Raw genomic sequence first — 18,785 nt, forward strand, 5'->3', positions numbered from 1 at the left:
CACACACACACACGCACACGCACACGCACACACACACACACACACACACACACACACACACACACACACACACACACACACACACACACACACACACACACACACACACACACACACACACACACACACACACACACACACACGCACACACACACACACACACACTTGATTAATCTGCTGTAGCTATAAGACATTTCAGCATATACAGTATATTGTCTGATGTCTGGGTCAAGAAAGTAAAACTTGTGTGAAACGATATTTATACGAGACAAGGTACAAGGCAAGGTCTTTACGTATTATGTCAGCTTGTTTTTGTCCTCTTTTCCTGCTCACTCTTCACATGTCTCATCATCCAAGTGTCAGGTTGTTCATGCCATACTCCTTATCAAATGACACAGGCTAAGGGCAAAAAGGCACTTTACGCTAACTAACCTCAAGGTCAAAGATCATCTTATCCTGTAGAGCTCCTAGTCTAAACATTTATCTGCTGTAGTTGGTTTGCCTTGATGAAACGGATGGCCAAATTATATTCTAAAGGGAGTAGTGGTAATAGGGTGCCAGTTAAAGAGGAGGGTGTCTTTTGCAAAATTACTGTTAACGTGATTTCATTATATAGACCTTATCTCTCCAATGTATTGTCAGGAAGCACAAGTTATGTCATGGTGTAACTCAGAGATCCTAGCCCTAGGGAAACAGCACTAGACCATTGTTTACAATGTTGTAGGCAACCTGTCTGCCTAGGGAGACTAAAATGTACCAGACCTTTGCAAATTTTCAGGAAGTCAGTTGAAATGACATCTTATTGGCGACAGGGATATCCAGAGAACCGAAGCTGAACGTTGCGTCAGTCGCCTGCTGTCCCTAACATTAACATAACTTCCTTCTTGACAAGATTTCTTTGCTGTAGATTAAGGATTCTTGAAAGAGTGCTAGGTGCAAAGGTGAGTTTGAATCTCTCTAGGCAGACAGGTTGCCTCCCACATTGCAAATAATATTCTAGTGCTATTGCCCTAGGACTGGGATTTCCAAGTTATGCAATAAAATACCTTTGTGCTTCCTGGAAATCAAAACCCTGGTTTCTGTATGCCAGCTCTCTTCCTTTCAATGTCTGTCTGGTAACCTCCCTGGCTGTCAACCACTGACCACTTTAACCATTTATAGACCACCTAAGTCATCTGATCTGGTTTAATGTGAACTGTCCTCATTAATGGCTTCTGTCTGCCAATGTACTGCTTGTAGGTGATCCACATTGATGCAACTGCAAGCTGTACTTTTGCTGCTGACTTTGTCATTACGTGATGGTCTTGATATCATTCAAAATGTTGCTTGAGGCATCCCTACAGTCCCGGGTTCAATCCACGGCCATGACCGGGAGTCCCATAGAGCTGCGCACAATTGTCCCATCGTTGTCTGGGTCAGGGAAGTGTTTTCCAGGGGAGGGCTTTACTTGGCTCATTGCGCTCTAGTGACTTCTTGTGGCAAGCCGGGCACCTGCAGTCTGACTTTGGTTAAGCGGGCAGGTGTTTAGTAGCTCGGTTTGGTGGGTCATGTTTCGGAGTATGCGACCTTTGCCTCTCCCAAGCCCGTTGGGGACAAGATCGCAATTGGAGAGAAAAAGGGGGTAAAATAAAAATTATTTAAATATTTATTAATGAACACCTCTTCAAGGATGCCTATAACCTGTGTTTTATGATTGACTCTGTCCTACTCCCCCTTCTGAGCATTCTCAGTATACCTATGAATCCATATGTGTCCCCCCCAACCCACTCCCTAAACCTGTACCCTAAACCGGGTCCATATCCTATTCCCAACCATACCCCCTAAACCTTTACCCTAAACTGGGTCCATATCCTATTCCCAACCATACCCCCTAAACCTTTACCCTAAACCAGGGTCCATATCCTATTCCCAACCATACCCCCTAAACCTTTACCCTAAACCGGGTCCATATCCTATTCCCAACAATACCCCCTAAACCTTTACCCTAAACCGGGTCCATATCCTATTCCCAACCATACCCCCTAAACCTTCACCCTAAACCAGGTCCATATCCTATTCCCAACCGTACCCCCTAAACCTTTACCCTAAACCGGGTCCATATCCTATTCCCAACCATACCCCCTAAACCTTTACCCTAAACCGGGTCCATATCCTATTCCCAACCATACCCCCTAAACCTTTACCCTAAACCGGGTCCATATCCTATTCCCAACAATACCCTCTAAACTCTTACCCTAAACCGGGTCCATATCCTATTCCCAACCATACCCCCTAAACTCTTACCCTAAACCAGGTCCATATCCTATTCCCAACCATACCCCCTAAACTCTTACCCTAAACCGGGTCCATATCCTATTCCCAACCATACCCCCTAAACTCTTACCCTAAACCGGGTTCATATCCTATTCCCAACCATACCCCCTAAACCTTTACCCTAAACCGGGTCCATATCCTATTCCCAACCATACCCCCTAAACCTTCACCCTAAACCCGGGTCCATATCCTATTCCCAACCATACCCCCTAAACCTAAACCCTTACTCTAAACCGGGTCCATATCCTATTCCCAACCACAACCCTAAACCTAAAACCTTACCCTAAAATGGGTTTGTATCCTATTCCCAACCATACCCACAAACCTAAACCCTTACCCTGACCGGGTTTGTATCCTATTCCCAACCATACCCCCCAAACCTAAACCCTTACCCTGACCGGGTTTGTATCCTCTACCCAACCCCTCAATCTTCTTTTATCTGTCCTGTTTCAACTGATCTTTTGATTTAAATATTACTTTGATTGATTCAAATGATTTTATGATTGTATGTGCTGTACTTGTTCTCATGTAGACCTACTGTTAATGTGAAATGTCTTGTTCTCATGTAGACCTACTGTTAATGTGAAATGTCTTGCTCTCATGTAGACCTACTGTTAATGTGAAATGTCTTGTTCTCATGTAGACCTACTGTTAATGTGAAATGTCTTGTTCTCATATAGACCTGCTGTTAATGTGAAATGTCTTGTTCTCATGTAGACCTACTGTTAATGTGAAATGTCTTGCTCTCATGTAGACCTACTGTTAATGTGAAATGTCTTGTTCTCATATAGACCTGCTGTTAATGTGAAATGTCTTGTTCTCATGTAGACCTACTGTTAATGTGAAATGTCTTGTTCTCATGTAGACCTACTGTTAATGTGAAATGTCTTGTTCTCATATAGACCTTGCTCTCATGTGTTAATGTGAAATGTCTTGTTCTCATGTAGACCTACTGTTAATGTGAAATGTCTTGTTCTCATATAGACCTGCTGTTAATGTGAAATGTCTTGTTCTCATGTAGACCTACTGTTAATGTGAAATGTCTTGTTCTCATGTAGACCTACTGTTAATGTGAAATGTCTTGTTCTCATGTAGACCTACTGTTAATGTGAAATGTCTTGTTCTCATGTAGACCTACTGTTAATGTGAAATGTCTTGTTCTCATGTAGACCTACTGTTAATGTGAAATGTCTTGTTCTCATGTAGACCTACTGTTAATGTGAAATGTCTTGTTCTCATGTAGACCTGCTGTTAATGTGAAATGTCTTGTTCTCATGTAGACCTACTGTTAATGTGAAATGTCTTGTTCTCATGTAGACCTACTGTTAATGTGAAATGTCTTGTTCTCATATAGACCTGCTGTTAATGTGAAATGTCTTGTTCTCATGTAGACCTACTGTTAATGTGAAATGTCTTGTTCTCATGTAGACCTACTGTTAATGTGAAATGTCTTGTTCTCATATAGACCTACTGTTAATGTGAAATGTCTTGTTCTCATATAGACCTGCTGTTAATGTGAAATGTCTTGTTCTCATATAGACCTACTGTTAATGTGAAATGTCTTGTTCTCATGTAGACCTACTGTTAATGTGAAATGTCTTGTTCTCATGTAGACCTACTGTTAATGTGAAATGTCCTTAAAACCGTCCGATAAATAAAATGTCATGTTTTATCCTTTTTCATCTTTGTCCTGCAAGGAAACTTTCTTTTCCAAGTCATTTTTTAACATTTTGTTGCATTATTTGTACTCAAAATATAATTTAGGTGAATTTTATGAGAAAAGATCTGCCCTTGTAGTGAGAAAAGAATCCCAATTTCAAACTCTCCATTAAAGTGTGGAGTTTAAAAACTGGAAATAATGAATATTACCTGAAAAATTATATTATGTAGTTTTTTGCAGTAGCACTCTGTGACATTGAAGAAGATTTCTTTCAAAACTATGATTCCTACAACTCAATAATACAAAGGTATACCTAATGTTTTGTACACTTGGTGTATATACATTATTTTAATAGCAGGACACTGTAAAATCCATTATCCCCCAAAGAGTATGAATTAGGCTGTTTGAGAAGGTTTGAATCCTAAGCAACCTGCCTACACATTGTTGTTAGCGCAATAGATCAACATACGTAGCTTTTGTAGTAGGTATAAAGAAGTGTGCTGGAAAACCTTGGTAGAGCATGGTGGAAGTAAGCATTATGGTGCTCGTGAATTTCCTTTCTTTTTCGGCTTCAGACCAATGCCTTCTTCTCACTTAAAACATTGTTTTTAAAAAAAATTTCATGGTTTTTACACTGGAAGGTGATTATACAACATTATTATACAACATTATAACACAGCAAAACACAGCAATAAAAGTAAAGTAAACTTACACAATAATGAAGAATTGCAAAATAAATAATGTAGTTATTATTATTTATTGAATATTAACAGCTGATTTTCCAGAGGGAAGTAGAAAAGCAGAAAGACATTTAAGCCAGTCGAGAAAGCTCTTAGAAAATGCACAAAATAATTCATGTGTACTCATTAACTATTTACATTAAAATGTACCTTAAAGTTCACTGAAGAAAGGTATTGTACTACCTGTAAACAATAGTGAGTTAGTGCAAAATATACAATTTACAATCAAGTGTACATTCATCAGACATACTGTAGTACACTTTGTACATACAATTCAGGGATGACCATAATTGCTATTGAAGAGTTACAGGGTTATGCAGGCTTTCTTGTTCAAGCCCAATGCTACATCACCTGATTCTACTATTTAAGGTATCCATGAACAGCTGACGTCTTGATGAACAGCTGAGGTCTTGATAAACGGAGTCAATCACCACCTTCCGGAGACACCTGAAACCCCACCTCTTCAAGGTAGGATAGGGTGAGGGTAGGTAATCCTTCTCCCCCCAACAAGATTTAGATGCAAGTGGCTGTTCCACTGGTTGTCATAAGGTGTATGAATTTGTAAGCTCTGGATAAGAGGCTAAATGACTTAAATGTAAATGTAATGTAAATGTAAACAGCTGAGGTCTTGATGAACAGCTGACGTATTGATGAAAAGTTGAGGTCTTGATAAACAGCTGAGGTCTTTATGAACAGCTGAGGTCTTGATGAACAGCTGAGGTCTTGATGAACAGCTGAGGTCTTTATGAACAGCTGAGGTCTTGATGAACAGCTGAGGTCTTAATGAACAGCTGAGTAGTAGAATCAGGTGTGGTACAGTAGTACTGGGCTTGAACAAAAAAAACTGCATAGCCCTGTGACTCGTGAAGAGATATTTAGGTACCTCCTGATGCAAATGACAGCAGCATACCACCCTTCATACCACTGCTGGCTTGCTTCTGAAGCTAAGCAGGGTTGGTTCTGGTCAGTTCCTGGATGGGAGACCAGATGCTGCTGGAAGTGGTGTTGGAGGGCCAATAGGAGGCACTCTTTCCTCTGGTCTAAAAAAATATCCCAATTCCCCAGGACACTGCCCTGTGTAGGGTGCTGTCTTTCAGATGGGACGTTAAACAGGTGTCCTGACTCTCTGAGGTCATTAAAGATACCATGACACTTATTGTAAGAGTAGTGGTGTTAACCCTGGTGTCCTGGCTAAATTCCCAATCTGGCCCTCAAACCATCATGGTCACCTAATAATCCCCAGTTTACAATTGGCTCATTCATCCCCCTCCTCTCCCCTGTAACTCTTCCCCAGGTTGTTGCTGCCAATGAGAATGTGTTCTCAGTCAACCTACCTGGTAAAATAACAGATAAATAAAAAAAATACTGTGACAAATGACAAACTGCTGAGAAACAAAAGTCATTAGACAAGTACAAAACACTTTTAAGAACAAATCTGACAATGATTAGTCTCTAAATCCTTTAGCTACACATGTTCTTAGTAATGCTGTCCACAGCTGTCCAACTCCAGTAAAAGAGCCCACATTCCCACATGTATACATGACAGAGAAATGTTTACAACCTCTGCAAATTATCGTTTGCATTTGTATCGTAGGGATGGCGTGCATCTGACGGATGAAAGCAACAACATCTTCTTTGAGAGTTTGAGAGCTGGCCTCCACCGTTCTTTCCTCCGTAGTAGCACAACGTGTGCACTAGTACACGTCATACTCCCTGTCCTTTGTCATTCAACGATGCCCAACAAACCCAAAGGCTCTTTAAGAGACACCTAATGGATGAAAATAAGCACAAACCTTGTGTGCGTGTGCGGGCCGGTGTGTGTGTGTGTGTGTGTCAGGAAAGGGAGGGGGGTGTTATCTATTTTGTTTATTTGTAATAATGACAATTACAACAATACTGAATGAACACTTATTTTAACTTAATATAATATAACATCAATAAAATCAATTTAGCCTCAAATAAATAATGAAACATGTTCAATTTGGTTTAAATAATGCAAAACAAATGTTGGAGAAGAAAGTAAAAGTGCAATATGTGCCATGTAAGAAGGCTAACGTTTAAGTTCCTTGCTCAGAACATGAGAACATATGAAAACTGGTGGTTCCTTTTAACATGAGTCTTCAATATTCCCAGGTAAGAAGTTTTAGGTTGTAGTTATTATAGGAATTATAGGACTATTTCTCTCTGTACCATTTGAATCTCATATACCTTTGGATGTTCTTATAGGCACTTTAGTATTGCCAGTGTAACAGTATAGCTTCCGTACCTCTCCTCGCTCCTACCTGGGCTCGAACCAGGAACACAAAGACAACAGCCACCCTCGAAGCAGCGTTACCCATGCAGAGCAAGGGGAACAACTACTCCCAGTCTCAGAGCGAGTGACATTTGATATGCTATTAGTGCGCACCCTGCTAACTAGCTAGCCATTTCACATCTGTTACACCAGCCTAATCTCGGGAGTTGATAGGCTTGAAGTCATAAACAGCGCAATGCTTGAAGCATTACGAAGAGCTGCTGGCAACATGCACGAAAGTGCTGTTTGAATGAATGCTTACAAGCCTGCTGGTGCATACCACCGCTCAATCAGACTACTCTATCAAACCATATACTTAATTATAACATAATAACACACAGAAATGCGAGCCTTCGGTCATTAATATGGTCGAATCCGGAAACTATCATCTCGAAAACAAGACGTTTATTCTTTCAGTGAAATACGGAACCGTTCCGTATTTTATCTAATGGGTGGCATCCATCAGTCTAAATATTCCTGTTACATTGCACAACCTTCAATGTTATGTCATAATTACGTAAAATTAAGGCTAATTAGTTCGCAACGAGCCAGGCGGCCCAAACTGTTGCATATACCCTGGCTCTGCGTGCAATGAACACAAGAGAAGTGACACAATTTCACCTGGTTAATATTGCCTGCTAACCTGGATTTCTTTCAGCTAAATATGCAGGTTTAAAAATATATACTTCTGTGTATTGATTTTAAGAAAGGCATTGATGTTTATGGTTAGGTACACTTTGGCGCAACGACAGTCCTTTTTCGCGAATGCGCACTGCATCGATTATATGCAACGCAGGACACGCTAGATAAACTAGTAATATCATCACCCATGTGTAGTTAACTAGTGATTATGATTGATTGATTGACTGATTGTTGTTATAAGATAAGTTTAATGCTAGCTAGCAACTTACCTTGCCTTCTTACTGCATTCGCGTAACAGGCAGGCTCCTCGTGTAGTGCAATGTAAGGCAGGTGGTTAGAGCGTTGGACTAGTTAACTGTAAGGTTGTAAGATTGAATCCCTGAGCTGACAAGGTAAAAATCTGTCATTCTGCCCCTAAACAAGGCAGTTGACCCACCGTTCCTAGGCCATCATTGGAAATAAGAATGTGTTCTTAACTGACTTGTCTAGTTAAATAAAGCTGTAAAAAAAATAAACAGTAATTGGCCAAATTGGTGTCCAACATTATAATGATTAGAAGAAAATGTATTTGATGGAGAAGGGAGCAGACTGAATTAATGCATAAGGTAAGAGCTACAATTTGCTCTGGATTTTCTAACAGTGATGCGTCTGTCTGGTGTGTGCATGTATTATAAATTAGCAGGGTGTCAGTTTTCCCAAAATTCCCAACGTTTGGTGAATTTAACTGGCTAGAATAGCAGCCAAGGACATTCACTGGCTCATTTGTTTGTGCTCTGATTACATGCAAGTGTCCAGGTCAGCAGTTTACACAAACCTATTGACACAGTATATATACATATACAGTACCAGTCAAAAGTTTGAACACACCTACTCATTCAAGGGTTTTCCTTTATTTTTACTTAATCAAATTCAAATCAAATGTATTTATAAAGCCCTCCTTACATCAGCTGATGTCACAAAGTGCTGTACAGAAACCCAGCCTAAAACTCCAAACAGCAAGCAATGCAGGTGTAGAAGCATGGTGGCTAGGAAAAACTCCCTAGATACCTAGGAACCTAGGAATACCTAGATACCTAACTCCCTAGATACCTAAGAACCTAGGAAGAAACATAGAGAGGAACCAGGCTATGAGGGGTGGCCAGTCCTCTTCTGGCTGTGCCAGGTGAAGATTATAACAGAACAAGGCCAAGATGTTCAAATATTCATAGATGACCAGCAGGGTCAAATAATAATAATCACACTGTTTGTCGAGGGTGCAACAGGTCAGCACCTCAGGAGTAAATGCTAGTTGGCTTTTCATAGCTGATCATTTAGAGTATCTCTGCCGTACCCGCTGTCTCTAGAGAGTTGAAAATAGCAGGTCTGGGACAGGTAGCACGTCCGGTGAACAGGTCAGAACAGTTGAAACTGGAGCAGCAGCGCGGCCAGGTGGACTGGGGACAGCAAGGAGTCATCATGCCAGGTAGTCCTGAGGCATGGTCCAAGAGCTCAGGTCCTCCGAGAGAGAGAAAGAAAGAAAGAAAGAAAGAAAGAAAGAAAGAAAGAAAGAAGAAGAAAAAAGAGAGAAAGAGAGAAAAAGAGAGAAAGAGAGAAAATGAGAGTGAGAATTAGAGAGAGCATACTTAAATTCACACAGGACACCGGATAAGACAGGAGAAATACTGCAGATATAACAGACTGACCCTAGCCACCCGACACATAAACTACTGCAGCATATATACTGGATGCTGAGACATTAGGGGTTGGGAGACACTGTGGCCCCATCCAACAATACCCCCGGACAAGGCCAAACAGGCAGGATTTAACCCCACCCACTTTGCCAAAGCACAGCCCCCACACCACGAGAGGGCCGAGTATAGCCCACAAAGATCTCCGTCACGGCACAATCTGGGGGGGACATCACGTCAGTGACTCAACCCACTCAAGTGACAACATGGAAGAGCACCAGTAGGCCAGTGACTAGGCATGTCAGTTAAAAATCTAATTCTTATTTTCAGTGACAGCCTAGGAACAGTGAGTTAACTGCCTTGTTCAGGGGTAGAATGACAGATTTTTACCTTGTCAGCTCAGGGATTCGATCTTGCAACGTTTCAGTTGCTAGTTCAATGCTCTAAACACTAGGCTACCTGCCGCCCCATATATACTGTAACCTATCCTCTTAGAAGGTACTCCATATATGGTCGCAGAGCCAGGACAAAGCCACCTTGCACACCTGAATACAATGACCATTAGCCATAAGCTCACCTTTTAGTATTTAAACTGCATCCACCTTCCCTCCTTTGTATCTTTCTTTACCTGACCAACAGTCACTACCCCTGACCCGTCACTACCCCGTCCTCTTCACAATCATCTCACCCAACCAGGCGTCCTGAGCAATGGCAGACCAGCTCAACCCCGGGCCATGCCCCATCGAGCCAACCTCCAGGCTTCCTGGGCAGATGCGTGCGTGCTCAACCGAGCCAGCACAACCCCTGCCTACGGGGGTTGGCTCTGCCAGCAGGTTCAGCACGACTGGGGGCTGGCCTCCATGACAGCCATCCACGCAAAAACCCTCATACCAGAAAACAAGGGATTACCTGCTGATTCACGCTGCTTTTTACCTCGTCTTCGAGCCACCCCATTCTCCTCTCCTCTCCTCTCCTCTCCTCTCCTCTCCTCTCCTCTCCTCTCCTCTCCTCTCCTCTCCTCTCATGTCATCTCATGTCATCTCATGTCATCTCCTCTCCTCTCCCAGACACACCAGCCACCAGCCAGATACATGTCTTCTTGTCACCCTCCTCCTCTCCACCCTCTCCTCCCTCTCTCCTTTCCTCTCCCCTCTCTCTCTCCTCTGCCCTCTCTTCATCTCTCCTCTCCCCCTCTCTCATTTCATCTCCCCTCCTCTCTCTTCTCTCCTCTCCCTCCCTTCCTCTCTCCTTTCTCCTCTTCTCCATAAACTACTACCCCTTCCAACATGTTTGTCAGATGGTGCAAAGCTGAAATCGGGAGATGACATTTCTATGAGACAGGGTACAGGGCAAAGTCTTTAGAAAGGTCTTTACATATTATGTCAGCTTGTTTTTGTCCTCTTTTCCTGCTCGCTCTTCACATGTCTCATCATCCAAGTGTCAGGTTGTTCATGCCATACTCCTTATCAAATGACACAGGCTAAGGGCAAAAAGGCACTTTACGCTAGCTAACCTCGAGGTCAAAGATCATCTTATCCTGAGGAGCTCCAAGTCCAAACATTTATCTGCTGTAAAAGGTTTGCCTTGATGAAACGGATGGCCAAATTATATTCTAAAGGGAGTAATGTTGTGTCTTTTGCAAAGTCATCATAAACTGTCAGTCAATCAATAAAGGAGGCATAAAAGTAATGTTAAACCCGGGTCAGAATGTTCTTGGTCAGCAAAGTCAGACATGCAATCAATGCCCAACCAATAGCGAATCATGACGCCTGAATTTTTATCAAACTCTAATCCATAAAGATTGTCCTGTCACTCACAATTAGGCAGGCTGTGTTTCTCCTTCATATTATCAGACAGTTGTCAATGTCAAGGGAAGGGTACGCTCAAGGCTGATGCCACTCTTTCCCTCCAGTATGTTACATTCAGAGGAGATAATCAAGGTAGTTGAGACAGAGAGAGGAGAGGAGACTTTGGATGTTTTGAATACAGCCAGCCTTTCCCCTAGCCTTTCCTTCAACACCAGGGACTCTGTCCTCCAGAGGACACTTGGGTATACAAGCTGCTAGCTGAGCAGCTCTATAATTGGCTTATTGCGTGTCTGCTGACAAAACAGTAACCCGGTCACATTGATATGAGATTCACTCTCTGTGCTCTGGCACAGCACCGTCCACCGTATTAATAAAACATCGCAACAGCATTTTACTATTTGTAGAAATGAGTAAAACTGTGATAATTATAGAACCATTATCGCGGTTCATTATGGTGTACGGTGTCATAGCGTCGGCCATTTGTTGGACGTTTCAATGGATTTCTTGGTGTTGTGAGCGGTATCAAGGCAGGATGCATTTGATCTCTTTTTGGACTGCCTGATGAATAATAAATGCTGCTTCACTTTGTGTTCGACCTTGTGCCTACAACCGGTCTGTTTAATGACAGAATACACTCAGGCTGCTCAGTGAGTTGGAGATACCACTAGCCATCATCAGTGATCAGTGGAGCGCTAGGGCAGGCCACTTGGCTAGGCAGAAACTACAGACATCTGATCACAGACCCCAACAGACCGCACTCATACTGACCAACATGACAATGACCAAAATCAAGCAGCAAGTCACATGAATTGAACTGGTAATAAATTGACAGCCGTCAGTATAATCAAATCTCAGCAACACAGAAAACACAGACACACAATCAATCCGTTATTTATGCTGTGTATCACACCTACAGAATCTATAATGTGCCCTGTGTTTTATAACTGAAAAACTCTGCTCTTAGCCTAGGAAGCAGAGATCAGATCATCTTATAAAATATTAATTTGTTTTGAATATTTAATGCAGTGCTTTTGAAGCTATTGTGGCAAAAGGCATTGTCAAGCTCATAACAGCATATTGTACATCTAGCGTGTAGAAATATTGTTATAAGGTGAATACCATTGATATTTCTGTCCGTTCTAAGACATGCGGGCAATCTCTCCTCAATTTCATATCTCTGGAGTATTTCATGCTTTATCACAGCCGACAGGGATTAAAAAAATAACCATCTCTGATCTTTTTAAAAGCTCATTTACGTTTTTACATGAATTGATACGGCCCTTTATATACACAACCCCCATCTTCAAACAATCCCCATCCCACTCACTCTTTTGATTTCAAACACAGCGTTTGAGGAAACAAGCACTTGGCATTCACTCTTTCTGCCATCTATTAGATATAAAAAGAATCCATCCTCCTGTGACATGACACATCCTCAGGCAATCACACGAGGGAGCTCTGTGTTGTTGCGAGAGGGTTAGAGAGTGAGAGAAAGACCGTCATCATGCTGACTGACTGCAGCATTGAGTCTACAGTGCAGTGAGAAGGCGTTGATAACAGTTAAACACAAAAGTGTTAACAAGAAAACAGGCACAGTGTCACATTCTGACTACTCCGCCTCTCACCACTGGTCTGCTGGTCTGTAGAGGTATAGGCCTACAGGTCTGTAGAGGTTTAGGTCTACAGGTCTGTAGAGGTATAGGTCTACAGGTCTGTAGAGGTATAGGTCTACAGGTCTGTAGAGGTATAGGCCTACAGGTCTGTAGAGGTATAGGTCTACAGGTCTGTAGAGGTATAGGTCTACAGGTCAGAAGAGGTATAGGTCTACAGGTCTTTAGAGGATTAAGCCTACAGTTCTGTAGAGGATTAAGCCTACAGGTCTGTAGAGGTATAGGTCTACAGGTCTGTAGAGGATTAAGCTTACTAGTCTGTAGAGGTATACGCCTACAGGTCTGTAGAGGTATAGGCCTACAGGTCAGTAGAGGATTAGGCCTACAGGTCTGTAGAGGATTAAGCCTACAGGTCTGTAGAGGTATAGGTCTACAGGTCTGTAGAGGATTAAGCTTACTAGTCTGTAGAGGTATACGCCTACAGGTCTGTAGAGGTATAGGCCTACAGGTCAGTAGAGGATTAGGCCTACAGGTCTGTAGAGGATTAAGCCTACAGGTGTGTAGAGGTATAGGTCTACAGGTCTGTAGAGGTATAGGCCTACAGGTCTGTAGAGGTATAGGTCTACAGGTCTGTAGAGGTATAGGCCTACAGGTCAGAAGAGGTATAGGCCTACAGGTCTGTAGAGGTATAGGCCTACAGGTCAGAAGAGGTATAGGCCTACAGGTCAGAAGAGGTATAGGCCTACAGGTCTGTAGAGGTATAGGTCTACAGGTCTGTAGAGGTATAGGCCTACAGGTCTGTAGAGGTATAGGCCTACAGGTCTGTAGAGGTATAGGCCTACAGGTCAGAAGAGGTATAGGCCTACAGGTCAGAAGAGGTATAGGCCTACAGGTCAGAAGAGGTATAGGTCTACAGGTCAGAAGAGGTATAGGCCTACAGGTCTGTAGAGGTATAGGTCTACAGGTCTGTAGAGGTATAGGTCTACAGGTCAGAAGAGGTATAGGCCTACAGGTCAGAAGAGGTATAGGCCTACAGGTCTGTAGAGGTATAGGTCTACAGGTCTGTAGAGGTATAGGCCTACAGGTCAGAAGAGGTATAGGCCTACAGGTCTGTAGAGGTATAGGCCTACAGGTCTGTAGAGGTATAGGCCTACAGGTCTGTAGAGGTATAGGTCTACAGGTCTGTAGAGGTATAGGTCTACAGGTCAGAAGAGGTATAGGCCTACAGGTCAGAAGAGGTATAGGCCTACAGGTCTGTAGAGGTATAGGTCTACAGGTCTGTAGAGGTATAGGCCTACAGGTCAGAAGAGGTATAGGCCTACAGGTCAGAAGAGGTATAGGCCTACAGGTCAGAAGAGGTATAGGCCTACAGGTCTGTAGAGGTATAGGCCTACAGGTCTGTAGAGGTATAGGTCTACAGGTCTGTAGAGGTATAGGTCTACAGGTCTGTAGAGGTATAGGTCTACAGGTCTGTAGAGGTATAGGTCTACAGGTCTGTAGAGGTATAGGTCTACAGGTCTGTAGAGGTATAGGTCTACAGGTCTGTAGAGGTATAGGTCTACAGGTCAGAAGAGGTATAGGTCTACAGGTCTGTAGAGGATTAGGCCTACAGTTCTGTAGAGGATTAAGCCTACAGGTCTGTAGAGGTATAGGTCTACAGGTCTGTAGAGGATTAAGCTTACTAGTCTGTAGAGGTATACGCCTACAGGTCTGTAGAGGTATAGGCCTACAGGTCAGTAGAGGATTAGGCCTACAGGTCTGTAGAGGATTAAGCCTACAGGTCTGTAGAGGTATAGGTCTACAGGTCTGTAGAGGTATAGGTCTACAGGTCTGTAGAGGTATAGGCCTACAGGTCTGTAGAGGTATAGGTCTACAGGTCTGTAGAGGTATAGGCCTACAGGTCAGTAGAGGATTAGGCCTACAGGTCTGTAGAGGATTAAGCCTACAGGTGTGTAGAGGTATAGGTCTACAGGTCTGTAGAGGTATAGGCCTACAGGTCTGTAGAGGTATAGGTCTACAGGTCTGTAGAGGTATAGGCCTACAGGTCAGAAGAGGTATAGGCCTACAGGTCTGTAGAGGTATAGGCCTACAGGTCAGAAGAGGTATAGGCCTACAGGTCAGAAGAGGTATAGGCCTACAGGTCTGTAGAGGTATAGGCCTACAGGTCAGTAGAGGTATAGGCCTACAGGTCTGTAGAGGTATAGGCCTACAGGTCTAGGCCTACAGGTCTGTAGAGGTATAGGCCTACAGGTCAGAAGAGGTATAGGCCTACAGGTCAGAAGAGGTATAGGCCTACAGGTCAGAAGAGGTATAGGTCTACAGGTCAGAAGAGGTATAGGCCTACAGGTCTGTAGAGGTATAGGTCTACAGGTCTGTAGAGGTATAGGTCTACAGGTCAGAAGAGGTATAGGCCTACAGGTCTGTAGAGGTATACAGGTCTGAAGAGGTATAGGCCTACAGGTCTGTAGAGGTATAGGTCTACAGGTCTGTAGAGGTATAGGCCTACAGGTCTGAAGAGGTAGCCTACAGGCCTACAGGTCTGTAGAGGTATAGGTCTACAGGTCTGTAGAGGTATAGGCCTACAGGTCTGTAGAGGTATAGGTCTACAGGTCTGTAGAGGTATAGGTCTACAGGTAGGCCTACAGAGGTATAGACCTACAGGTCTGAAGAGGTATAGGCCTACAGGTCTGTAGAGGTATAGGTCTACAGGTCTGTAGAGGTAGGCCTACAGGTCTACAGGTCTGTAGAGGTATAGGCCTACAGGTCAGAAGAGGTATAGGCCTACAGGTCAGAAGAGGTATAGGCCTACAGGTCTGTAGAGGTATAGGCCTACAGGTCTGTAGAGGTAGGCCTAGGTCTAGGTCTACAGGTCTGTAGAGGTCTGTAGAGGTATAGGCCTACAGGTCTGTAGAGGTATAGGTCTACAGGTCTGTAGAGGTATATAGGCCTACAGGTATAGGTCAGAAGAGGCCTACAGGTCTGTAGAGGTATAGGCCTACAGGTCTGTAGAGGTATAGGCCTACAGGTCTGTAGAGGTATAGGCCTCAGAAGAGGTACAGGTCAGAAGAGGTATAGGCCTACAGGTCTCAGAAGAGGTATAGGCCTACAGGTCTGTAGAGGTATAGGCCTACAGGTCTGTAGAGGTATAGGCCTACAGGTCAGTAGAGGTATAGGCCTACAGGTCTGTAGAGGTCAGGTCTGAAGAGGTATAGGTCTACAGGTCTGTAGAGAATAGGCCTACAGGTCTGTAGAGGTATAGGCCTACAGGTCTGAAGAGGTATAGGCCTACAGGTCTGTAGAGGTATAGGTCTACAGGTCTGTAGAGGTATAGGCCTACAGGTCAGAAGAGGTATAGGCCTACAGGTCTGTAGAGGTATAGGTCTACAGGTCTGTAGAGGTATAGGTCTACAGGTCTGTAGAGGTATAGGTCTACAGGTCTGTAGAGGTATAGGTCTACAGGTCTGTAGAGGTATAGGCCTACAGGTCTGTAGAGGTATAGGCCTACAGGTCTGTAGAGGTATAGGCCTACAGGTCTGTAGAGGTATAGGCCTACAGGTCAGAAGAGGTATAGGCCTACAGGTCAGAAGAGGTATAGGCCTACAGGTCTGTAGAGGTATAGGCCTACAGGTCTGTAGAGGTATAGGCCTACAGGTCTGTAGAGGTATAGGCCTACAGGTCTGTAGAGGTATAGGCCTACAGGTCAGAAGAGGTATAGGCCTACAGGTCAGAAGAGGTATAGGTCTACAGGTCAGAAGAGGTATAGGCCTACAGGTCTGTAGAGGTATAGTTCTACAGGTCTGTAGAGGAGGTACAGGTCTATAGGTCAGGTCAAGAGGTATAGGTACAGGTCCTACAGGTCAGAAGAGGTCTGGTATAGGCCTACAGGTCTGTAGAGGTATAGGTCTACAGGTCTGTAGAGGTATAGGCCTACAGGTCTGTAGAGGTATAGGCCTACAGGTCTGTAGAGGTATAGGCCTACAGGTCTGTAGAGGTATAGGCCTACAGGTCAGAAGAGGTATAGGCCTACAGGTCTGTAGAGGTATAGGCCTACAGGTCAGTAGAGGTATAGGCCTACAGGTCTGTAGAGGTATAGGCCTACAGGTCTGTAGAGGTATAGGCCTACAGGTCTGTAGAGGTATAGGCCTACAGGTCAGAAGAGGTATAGGCCTACAGGTCAGAAGAGGTATAGGCCTACAGGTCTGTAGAGGTATAGGTCTACAGGTCTGTAGAGGTATAGGTCTACAGGTCTGTAGAGGTATAGGTCTACAGGTCTGTAGAGGTATAGGTCTACAGGTCTGTAGAGGTATAGGCCTACAGGTCTGTAGAGGTATAGGCCTACAGGTCTGTAGAGGTATAGGTCTACAGGTCTGTAGAGGTATAGGCCTACAGGTCAGAAGAGGTATAGGTCTACAGGTCTGTAGAGGTATAGGTCTACAGGTCTGTAGAGGTATAGGCCTACAGGTCTGTAGAGGTATAGGCCTACAGGTCTGTAGAGGTATAGGCCTACAGGTCTGTAGAGGTATAGGCCTACAGGTCAGAAGAGGTATAGGCCTACAGGTCTGTAGAGGTATAGGCCTACAGGTCTGTAGAGGTATAGGCCTACAGGTCTGTAGAGGTATAGGCCTACAGGTCTGTAGAGGTATAGGTCTACAAGAGGTATAGGCCTACAGGTCAGAAGAGGTATAGGCCTACAGGTCAGAAGAGGTAGGTCTACAGGTCTACAGGTCTGTAGAGGTATAGGCCTACAGGTCTGTAGAGGTATAGGCCTACAGGTCTGTAGAGAGGTACAGGTCTGTAGAGGTATAGGTCTACAGGTCAGAAGAGGTATCTACAGGTCAGAAGAGAGGTATAGGCCTACAGGTCAGAACAGGTCTGTAGGTATAGGCCTACAGGTCTGTAGAGGTATAGGCCTACAGGTCAGAAGAGGTATAGGCCTACAGGTCAGAAGAGGTATAGGCCTACAGGTCTGTAGAGGTATAGGCCTACAGGTCAGTAGAGGTATAGGCCTACAGGTCTGTAGAGGTATAGGTCTACAGGTCTGTAGAGGTATAGGCCTACAGGTCAGAAGAGGTATAGGCCTACAGGTCAGAAGAGGTATAGGCCTACAGGTCTGTAGAGGTATAGGCCTACAGGTCTGTAGAGGTATAGGCCTACAGGTCAGAAGAGGTATAGGCCTACAGGTCAGAAGAGGTATAGGCCTACAGGTCAGAAGAGGTATAGGCCTACAGGTCTGTAGAGGTATAGGTCTACAGGTCTGTAGAGGTATAGGCCTACAGGTCTGTAGAGGTATAGGTCTACAGGTCTGTAGAGGTATAGGCCTACAGGTCTGTAGAGGTATAGGCCTACAGGTCTGTAGAGGTATAGGCCTACAGGTCTGTAGAGGTATAGGCCTACAGGTCTGTAGAGGTATAGGTCTACAGGTCAGTAGAGGATTAGGCCTACAGGTCTGTAGAGGATTAAGCCTACAGGTCTGTAGAGGTATAGGTCTACAGGTCTGTAGAGGATTAAGCTTACTAGTCTGTAGAGGTATACGCCTACAGGTCAGTAGAGGATTAGGCCTACAGGTCTGTAGAGGATTAAGCCTACAGGTCTGTAAAGGATTAGGCCTACAGGTCTGTAGAGGATTAGGCCTACAGGTCAGTAGAGGATTAGGCCTACAGGTCAGTAGAGGATTAGGCCTACAGGTCATTAGAGGATTAGGCCTACAGGTCTGTAGAGGATTAGGCCTACAGGTCTGTAGAGGATTAGGCCTACAGGTCATTAGAGGATTAGGCCTACAGGTCTGTAGAGGATTAGGCCTACAGGTCATTAGAGGATTAGGCCTACAGGTCTGTAGAGGATTAGGCCTACAGGTCTGTAGAGGATTAGGCCTACAGGTCTGTAGAGGATTAGGCCTACAGGTCTGTAGAGGTATTAGGCCTACAGGTCAGTAGAGGATTAGGCCTACAGGTCTGTAGAGGTTTAGGCCTACAGGTCAGTAGAGGATTAGGCCTACAGGTCTGTAGAGGTATAGGCCTACAGGTCAGGTCAGTAGTCTGTAGAGGGATTAGGC

This window comes from Oncorhynchus keta, chromosome 10, assembly GCF_023373465.1.
Source record: "Oncorhynchus keta strain PuntledgeMale-10-30-2019 chromosome 10, Oket_V2, whole genome shotgun sequence".
NCBI classification, from domain to species: Eukaryota; Metazoa; Chordata; class Actinopteri; order Salmoniformes; family Salmonidae; genus Oncorhynchus; species Oncorhynchus keta.